General features: G+C 41.9%; 1 non-coding gene across 1 annotated transcript; it reads left to right on the top strand.

The window, feature by feature from the left end:
* Nucleotides 1-564: 564 nt before the first annotated feature.
* On the top strand, nt 565-637 carry TRNAG-CCC (transfer RNA glycine (anticodon CCC)). Its single transcript has one exon. It is a non-coding gene; the product is annotated as a tRNA-Gly (tRNA).
* The last annotated feature ends 9,535 nt before the right edge of the window (nt 638-10,172 follow it).

Here is a 10,172-nt window from a genome sequence, read left to right as displayed (position 1 = left end):
TCCAAAGGCTCTAGGGAAGAGTCCTTCTTGGCCTCTTCCAGCATCTGGTGACAGCCAGCAATCCTTGCCATTCCTTGGCTTTTGGCTTCATCACTCCAATCTCTGCCTCCATCCTCACATTGCCATCTTCCCTCAATTTGAGTCCATGTCCAAATTTTCCTCTTCATGTGAAGACATCAGTCATTGAATTAGGGCCCGTCCTACTTCAGTATGAGGTCATCTTAATTTAAGTAATATCTGCAAAGATTCTATTTCCAACTAAGTTCACATTCACAGATTCCAGGTGGACAAGAATTTGGCGGGGGAGGGGTGAAGCTATTCAAACCACTGCAAGTGTCAATCCTGTTGCTTATTTGAACAGGCTTTAGATATAGTTGGGACCCTCATGTCAGGAAAGAGATCTGTAGGCATCAGTGATCCTGTGACAATAGGGGTCCCCAGAGCTTCCTGCTCCTCCCAGTCAGAAAACATCTTGATGTCAAGACCCCTGACTGGATTAGATGTTGCATTAGATGTAGATGTTCTCTGGTGGGAGCCATTCCAGATCCTCACTGAATAGGGACTTCCCTGGTGGTCTAGTGGCTAAGACTCTGCATTCCCAATGCAGGGGGCCAGGGTTCGATCCCTGGTCAGGGAACTAGATCCTGCATGGTACAACTAAGACTCAGTGCACCCAGTAAATAAATATATTAAAAAATAAAAATATATCCACATTGAACAAGATGGCACCATTCACTGTGGCACATTGTGAAAGAGGAAAAGTTCTTGGCTCCAGTTATTTGCAAGTGAATGCCTGTGTTACAGCAGCTCTCCAAGGTTGTAGTCTTTGTCAACCATTACTCTCTAGGCAAAACTTAACATTGGTGCAGAGAGTGGAAGGGAACATACAGCCAATTTCTAACTACTGCTTATAGGCACTTTGGGGACACTCTCAACTTATTTGTACAGAAGTAGAACTACGGGAACATTCTATTTTGCCATATTTGCACTAACAGTGTATCACAGGGGTCCTTCTAAGTCAGTAAATATATTTCTGTTACCCAAATGTATTTAACTAGAAATCCTAAATCTTTTTTTTTTGGGGGGGGGGGGAATTCTTAAAGGGATATTACTACCTTTTTTTCCTTTTGAACTTTTCCATACATATATATATATTTGCATATATATATATATATATATATATATGGCCAAAACATGTAGTGTGCAGGATCTCTGTTTCTCAACCAGGGATAAGACCTGTGCCCCTTGCAGTAGAAGCTCGGAGTCTTGACCTCTGGACAGTCAGGAATGTCTCCAGAATCCTAAATGTTTTGATATAACGCTTTCACCTCCCACCCCTTCCCTTTAGTCCCTGACAACTTACCATTTCATTGACTTCCCTCAACTTCTTTCGCATCCCCCACCCTGCCAGATGGGGAAAAAAAAAAAAAAAGGCTTCCTGCCTTGGGTGTTCCCTTAGCCAGATGCAGACAGGGCTGGATGTTCTTTGCTGGGCTGCTGAGTCAGAAGCTTGGACAGGCCAGCTTCAGTCTTAATGAAGTGGGTCAGGAAGGAAGTGCTGAGAGAGATGGGTGCCTGGTGCAGTCAGTGGGTGGGAGCTGATGGCAGCAACAAGATCGGAGCCTTCTGAGAGGCAGCCTGATTCCTGGGAAAGAGCATTGGCTAGAAGTCTGGAGGCCTGGGCTAGTTTTACTCTGTTACTAAATTGCTGCCAGACTCTGGTAAGTCACCCTTCTTTTCTGAGCCTCAGTTTCCCCATTTCAGAAACCTTGAGGCTGACCCCAGGAGACACTGTGGGAGAACTGGAGGGCACCTAAGTCAGTCCCCATGAAGAGGACAGTCTCCTGGGAGGAGACCTAGGACACAAGTTGGAAGCAGAAGCTCTCATTTGGGAAATAGCCCCAAGAGGTTGTTGAACAGATGCAGAAGGGATCTGGGAAGGACTGCCTGAGCCTTCAGTCAGAACTGAAGAAGAAAGCCTGGAGGAGAAGAGTTAGAAGCTGAGGTGGGGGCAGGGAGAAGAGAGAACCTTGAACAAAGTAAGTCAAGAAGAAGAATTAAGGTAGAGATAGATTAGGGCCCCAGGGAGAGGCTACTTGGCAGAATTCAGGGGAATAAGAGCTAGGAACCGGTTTACTGAAGTTCTGGACTCGGGGGGAAATGCAGAAGGTAGTCCGAGACTGCAGCCAGGGAGGTAAAGAATGAGCTAGAAGCACACAGACAGCTCTTTTATGTTCAAGCATACCAGGCTGATTTCTGAAGAGAGAGGGGTGCCCCCAAATTTACCCACCCATGTAGCACTTGATCCCTGAGACCCTTCACCCTGGAATAAAGAGGGTGTTTTTACTATAAAGTCCTCATTAGGTGATGCTCCATTTTAAGGGCACATTGAAAAACCCTGGGATAGATACTGTGCAGAGCCCAGAGCAAGGCTGTGGTCCCAAGACTGCAGACTCAGGAAGAGAAAGAGCCCATGGGCTCCAGCCTCTGGGCCCTTGCCTGGGCTAGTCCCTGTACCTGGAAAGCATTCTTCCCTCACCCAGAAAATTCCACTAGTGTCACCTCTTCCAGGAACTTTCCTCCTCCATGCTTTTCTCCTTAATTAGCACTCTTTTCTTTCTCATTTTGGTTCCCCAGACATATCAGAGAGCCTAGTGCTTGCTAAGTCCTGGGCAAATATTTGCTGAACAGACACTAACTACTTGATATCAAGTAGTTATCAAGGGCGCTTGTGCAATCCTGCCATTATTGTTGTTTAGTCACTCAGTCATGTCCAGCTCTGTGACACCCTGGACTGTAGCCACCAGGCTCCTCTGTCCGTGGGATTCTTCAGGCAAGAATATTGGAGTGGGTTGCCATTTCCTTCTCCAGGGGATCTTCCCTGCCCAGGGATCAAACCCAGGTCTCCTGTGTCTCCTGCATTGGCAGGCAGGAGAGCTGCCAGGGAAGCCCAATCCTCCTGCAGGAAACATCAATGGGAGAACTTGGGCGACTTATACAGAAAGATGCCACGGGGCTTGTGTCTCTCTGCTAGACACACAGCAGGAGGTGTTTAAATTGTCCAAAAGCCCAGTTATGACTAGAATTTCTCATAGAATTTCCTTCAAAATAGATTGCTCCTACTGCTTGGTGGGCTGGAGCTGGGAAGGCAGCAGGAAGTGAGGGGACAGAATCCTACCCCCAGAACACAACTCTAGAGTTTTTTTTTCCCTTAGAGCTAGAGAAAGAGGAATCTCTCATCCATTCTCTCTCAGATAGTAAGCAGTTGACTGCCTCAAGGACAACCTTCTCTTTCTTGCCTCTTTCCAGGCTTTGCCAGAAGGGCAGAGAGACACTGATGAACACTGACCATCTCAGGCATAGAACCTTGCATAATTTTCTCATCTAATCCTCAGACCCAGACTATAAAGCAAGAACTATTATTATCCTTGCTTCTTAGGCAAAGCAACCAAGGCACAAAGAGGTTCAAAGATATGCCTAAGATCCCACAGCACATAGGGTAGTCTGAAATGCCTGCTACTGAGATCTGCCTATTTCCACCACCCTAATCTGCCTCTTGGAAGAATTGTTACACTCAAAGGATATCCCCTTGGAGGGGATTGTTTGAAATAATAGCTATTATTAATAATATTTATTATTATTTATTATTTTTACTTATTTATTCAAACAATTATTATTGTTTGCAATAATTATGATTAATTATATAACAATAGTAATATATAATAGTATGTTATTATATATTATTATGTAATAATCATAAAATAATTATTTCAATTATTTTCAAACAATTTTCTTAAACGATTATGTTCTATATTTATGGAGGATGTTAGCACACAAGTAGACATGTGGATAGCAAATGAGCACATGCAGCGATGGTCAACATCATTAGCCACTGCGTGCATGCTAAGTTGCTTCAGTCATGTCCGACTCTTTGTGACCCTATGTAGCCTGCCAGGCTCCTCTGTCCATGGGATTCTCCAGGCAAGAATACTGGCAAGAATACTGGGATGTATTGGCCTGCCCTCCTCCAGGGATCTTCCCAACCCAGGGATTGAACCTATGTCTCTAACATCTAACTTGCATTGGCAAGCGAGTTCTTTACCACTAGCGCCACGTGGAAAGCCCCATTAGTCAAATCAAAACTATAATGAGACAATGCTACAGACTTGTTAGAAGGGCTAAGATAAATAATGCTGATGATACCAACTGCTAGTGAGGATAAGGAACAATTGGAAATCTTAGTTGAAATGATTCTTTGGTGATAGCAGGCAGAATAGTGGTTACCTTTGTGAGAAGTGGAGGTGACTGGAAGGAGACAAGAGGTGGACTTCCAAGATGCTAGTAAAACTCTACAACTGTTCAATCTGGGTGATGGTTACAATGGCTGTATTTACTTTACGAAAATTCACTACATGATTTGTGCACTTTCCTGTATATAAAGGTTTACTTCAATGAGTTTATAAAATTATAAAACTCAGGACTTCCTTGATGGTGCAGTGGTTAAGACTCTGTGCTTCCAATGCAAGGGGTGAGATTCAATTCCTGGTTGAGGAACTAGGATCCCACATACCATACAGTGCACCCAAGAAAATATCTTTTTTAATTACAAAAGTAAAATATTCTCATTATAAAAATAATGCAAAGGGTACAGAGGCATAGATCAAAAATTAAAACTTGTTCCCTGTAAACTCCATTGTACTTTTCAGCGGTAACCACTATTACCTGTGTCTCTTGTCTATTTAAGCACATAAACAAATAGGGCTTTTCTCACACTAATGGAGAGTGGAGTCATGGTGCCCACAAGTTAGAAACAAAGAGTGGATATTTGTCAAGAAGATTCATCTTGGAGACATAGGATGGAGGTACGCAGCTAGAGACTGAAGATTCCAGTCACACTATCAAAACTAATGTGTGTGTGTGCTAAGTCACTTCAGTTATGTCTGACTCTTTGTGACCCCATGTATACAAAGTTATCACAGGTGTATCTTCTTTGAGAAAGCCTTCCTGGACATTCTTCCTATCCTACTTTCCTGCTGTGACTCTTCCTTAATGCTCCCACAGCATTCTGTGTTCACCTCCACTGGGGCTCTTCTCACATTGTTTTCTGGTTATCTGTTCATGGGCTTTTCTAGATTGGGAGCTCCTGACAGAGTAGGGATTATCCTTTTTTTTTTTTTTTTGTATTCCCAGCATCCAGCTCAGCACCTGGGCCACAGTAAGCACTCTGTGAATGTTGATTTGAGCAAATGAACTGATCGAAGGAAAAATCTCCAGAAAACGCATCTTACAATCTTGCCAACAAGTGCAACATCTGGATGGAAGCAGCAGATATCGAGCCATCTCAGGCTTTCTGCTGTAGACTTGCATGGAGAATCCCACAAGGTGCAACCAGAATCCTCAAGGCGAGACAGGACTTTGCATTGAAAGCTTTAAAATGTAATATCTGGCTTTGAAAGTGAAAGTGAAAGCCACTCAGTTGTGTCCAACTCTTTGTGACCCTATGGACTATACAGTCCATAGAATTCTCCAGGCCAGAATACTGGAGTGGGTATCCGTTCCCTTCTCCAGGGAAACTTCCCAACCCAGGGATCGAACCCAGGTCTCCCGCATTGTGGGCAGATTCTTTACCAGCTGAGCCACAAGAGAAGCCCAAGAATATTGGAGTGGGTAGCCTTTCCCTTCTCCAGAGGATCTTCCCTACCCAGGGATCGAACCCAGGTCTCCTGCATTGCAGGCAGATTCTTTACCAACTGAGCCACAAGAGAAACCCAAAAATATTGGAATGGGTAGCCTATTCCTTCCCCAGTGGATCTTCCTGACCTAGGAATCGAACGGGGGTCTCCTGCATTGCAGGACAATTCTTTACCAACTGAGCTATCAGGGAAGTCTGCCTGGCTTTGAAGAGGGTGAATAACACAATTTACTATGCATCTACTATTCAGAAAACTAAGATCCTGGCATCTGGTCCCATCACTTCATGGCAAATAGATGGGGAAACAATGGAAACAGTGGCTGACTTTATTTTTCTGGGCTCCAAAATCACTGCAGATGGTGATTGCAGTCATGAAATTAAAAGACACTTACTCCTTGGAAGGAAAGTTATGACCAGTCTCGATGGCATATTAAAAAGCAAAGACATTACTTTGTCAACAAAGGTCTATCTAGTCAAGGCTATGGTTTTTCCAGTGGTCATGTATGGATGTGAGAGTTGGACTATAAAGAAAGCTGAGCACCAAAGAATTGATGCTTTTGAATTGTGGCATTGGAGAAGACTCTTGAGAGTCCCTTGGACTGCAAGGAGGTCCAACCAGTCCATCCTACAGGAGATCAGTCCTGAGTGTTCATTGGAAGGACTGATGTTGAAGCTGAAACTCCAATACTTTGGCCACCTGATGCAAAGAGCTGACTCATTTGAAAAGACCCTGATGCTGGGAACAATTGAGGGCAGGAGGAGAAGGGGACGACAGAGGACAAGATAGTTGGATGGCATCACCGACTCAATGGACATGGGTTTGGGTGGACTCTGGGAGTTGGTGATGGACAGGGAGGCCTGGCGTGCTGTGGTCCATGGCATCGCAAAGTCAGACACGACTAAGAGACTGAACTGAACTGTTCATTGATCTTACTAATGGAAAATAAACAATAACTTTTAAATTATCTTCCTTTGAGTGTGATGTATTCAGGTTAACACATTGATTAGTCAATGTTAATATATAATATAAGTCCTACATATATAAGACTTCCTTGGTGGTCAAGTGGCTAAGACTCCATGCTCCCAATGCAATGCAAGGGGCCCAGGTTAGGGAACTAGATCTCACATTCTGCAACTAAGACCCACTGCAGCCAAATAAATAAATATTTTAAAAAAGAACTTTGTGTATGTGTGTGTTTGTGAGTGTGATTTTTAGCCTACCAGATCCCACAGAAATGCTTAAAAAGTGAATCAGTGTAATTAAGTCACTTTGCTGTACACCTGAAACTAACACAACATTTAAATCAAATATACTCTAAAGTAAAATTTTAACAAATTTTAAATAAAAAATGAATAAGTATAGGATTATTTGTTGCAGCATTGTTTAATATCATATGACTGGAAACAACCTAAATGTTCATCAAGAGGGGACTAGTTAGATAAATTATGGTATGTCATTCATATAATGGAATATTATACAGTTCTTTAAAAAAAAAGAAAAAAAGAAGCACTTTGTTGCTCTAAACTAATCTCCAAGGTATAGTGTTAGATGAAAAAAGAATGATGCACACAGTGCATTGTATACTACTGTGTGTAAAAAAGAGTGAAAGAGAATAACTGTATTTGCTTGAATGTACATAAAAGCATCTCTGGAGGATACTAAGAAACTGACAACATTGGTTGCCAGTGAAGAACTAGGCAGAAAAGGCTGAAAGAAGACTCTACATTGCCCACACTTTTGTATCACTTATATATCTAACCATGTGAATGTTTTACTTAGTCAAAAGTAAATGTAGGGACTTCCCTGGTGGTCCAGTGGCGAAAACTCTGTGTTCCCAATGCAAAGGGTCAGGGTTCGATTTCTAGTCAAGGCACTAGTTCTCACATACTTTAACTAAAAATTCACATGCTGCAATGAAGATTGAAGATCCTGTGTGCTGCAACTAAAACCCGACACAGACAAATAAATAAATACTGAAAATAAATAAATATAAAAAGAATGAAATCACAGCAACAATGCTAAACAAGAAAAGATGACATCAATATGAAATAAATTTTAAAGGATATTGGGAAGTAAAAAAGTCAATGAATTTGGACTAACAGAGAAATCACAGCAGAAAACACTGCAATTCAAAAAATCAGACTGAGTGGGTTTTCTCAACCGCACAGCAATCTCAGGGTTGGTAAATGCAAAGAGCAGGGTAGATAGGGAAGGAATCATGGTAACTCATTTAAGATCTGGAGTAGGGACTTCCCTTGTGGGCCAGTGGATAAGAATCTGCCAGCCAATTTCAGGAGGCACAGGTTTGATCCCTGGTCTGGGAAGATCCCACATGCTTTGGAGTAACTAAGCCTGTGCCCCACAACTATTAAGCCTGTGCTTGAAAGCCCGCAATCCTCAACAAGAGAAGTCACCACAGTGAGAAGCCCATACACTGCAACAAAAATCAATATAGTGAAAATAAGATACTACCCAAAACAACCTATAGATTCAATGCAATCCCTAGCAAACTACCAGTGGTATTTTTTACAGAACTAGAACAAATAATTTCAAAATTTGTATGGAAATACAAAAAACTTTGAATAGCTAAAGCAATCTTGAGAAAGAAGAATGGAACAGGAAGAATCAACCTGCCTGAGTTCAGACTATATTACAGAGCTACAGTCATCAAGACAGTATGGTTCTGGCACAAAGACAGAAATATAGATCAATGGAACAAAATAGAAAGCCCAGAGATAAATCCACACACCTATGGATACCTTGGGGCTTCCCTGGTGGCTCAGAGGTTGAAGCATCTGCCCGCAATGCAGGGGACCTGGGTTCAATCCCTGGGTCAGGAAGATTCCCTGGAGAAGAAAATGGCAACCCACTCCAGTATTCTTGCCTGGAGAATCCCATGGATGGAGGAACCTAGTGGGCTACAGTCCACAGGATTGCAAAGAGTTGGACACGACTGAGAGACTTCAAAAAAAAAAAAAAAAAGGACACCTTATCTTTGACAAAGGAGGCAAGAATATACAATGGAGAAAAGACAATCTCTTTAACAAGTGGTGCTGGGAAAACTGGTCAATCACTTGTAAAAGAATGAAACTAGAAAACTTTCTAACACCATACACAAAAATATACTCAAAATGGATTAAAGATCTAAATGCAAGACCAGAAACTATAAAACTCTTAGAGGAAAACATAGGCAAAACACTCTCTGACATAAATCACAGCAGGATCCTCTATGATCCACCTCCCAGAGTAATGGAAATAAAAGCAAAAATAAACAAATGGGACCTAATTAAACTTAAAATCTTTTGCACAACGAAGAAAACTATAAGCAAGGTGACAAGACAGCCTTCAGAATGGGAGAAAATAATAGCAAACGAAGCAACTGACAAAGAATTAATCTCAAAAATATACAAGCAGCTCATGTAGCTCAATATCAGAAAAATAAGGGACCCCCCCCCATTTGTTTTATTTTGGCCCAATCAAAAAATGGGCCAAAGAACTAAACAGACATTTCTCCAAAGAAGACATACAGATGGCTAACAAACACATGAAAAGATGGTCAACATCACTCGTTATCAGAGAAATGCAAATCAAATTCACAATGAGGTACCATCTCACGTTGGTCAGAATGGCTGCTATCCAAAAGTCTACAAACAATAAATGCTGGAGAGGGTGTGGAGAAAAGGGAACCCTCTTACTCTGTTGGTGGAAATGCAAACTAGTACAGCCACTCTGGAGAACAGTGTGGAGATTCCCTAAAAAACTGGAAATAGAACTGCCATATGACCCAGCAATCCCACTGCTGGGCATACACACCAAGGAAACCAGAATTGAAAGAGACACACGTACACCAGTGTTCATCACAGTACTGTTTATAATAGCCAGGACATGGAAGCAACCTAGATGTCCATCAGCAGATGAATGGATAAGAAAGCAGTGGTACATATACACAATGGAATATTACTCAGCTATTAAAAAGAACACATTTGAATCAGTTCTAATGAGGTGGATGAAACTGGAGCCTATTATACAGAGTGAAGTAAGTCAGAAAGAAAAACACCAATACAGTATATTAACACATATAAATGGAATTTAGAAAGATGGTAACGATGATCCTATATGTGAGACAGCAAAAGAGACACAGATATAAAGAACAGACTTTTGGACTCTGTGGGAGAAGGCGAGGGTGGGATGATTTGAGAGAATAGCCATATGTGAAATAGATGACCAGTCCAAGTTCGATGCACGAAACAGGGCACTCAAAGCCAGTGCACTGGGACAACCCTGAGGGATGGGATGGGGAGGGAGGTGGGAGGGGGGTTCAGGATGGGAGACACATGTACACCATGGCTGATTCATGTCAATGCATGGCAAAACCCACTACAATATTGTAAAGTAATTAGCCTCCATATTTAAGATAAATAAATTAAAAAATAAAATGAATACAGTGGAATAAATGAATAAATAAACAACTATTTCTTT

Source organism: Ovis aries, chromosome X, assembly GCF_016772045.2.
Source record: "Ovis aries strain OAR_USU_Benz2616 breed Rambouillet chromosome X, ARS-UI_Ramb_v3.0, whole genome shotgun sequence".
Lineage (NCBI taxonomy): Eukaryota > Metazoa > Chordata > Mammalia > Artiodactyla > Bovidae > Ovis > Ovis aries.
Note: the sequence above shows the minus strand (reverse complement) of the source record. Positions and strands in the feature narration are given on the sequence as shown.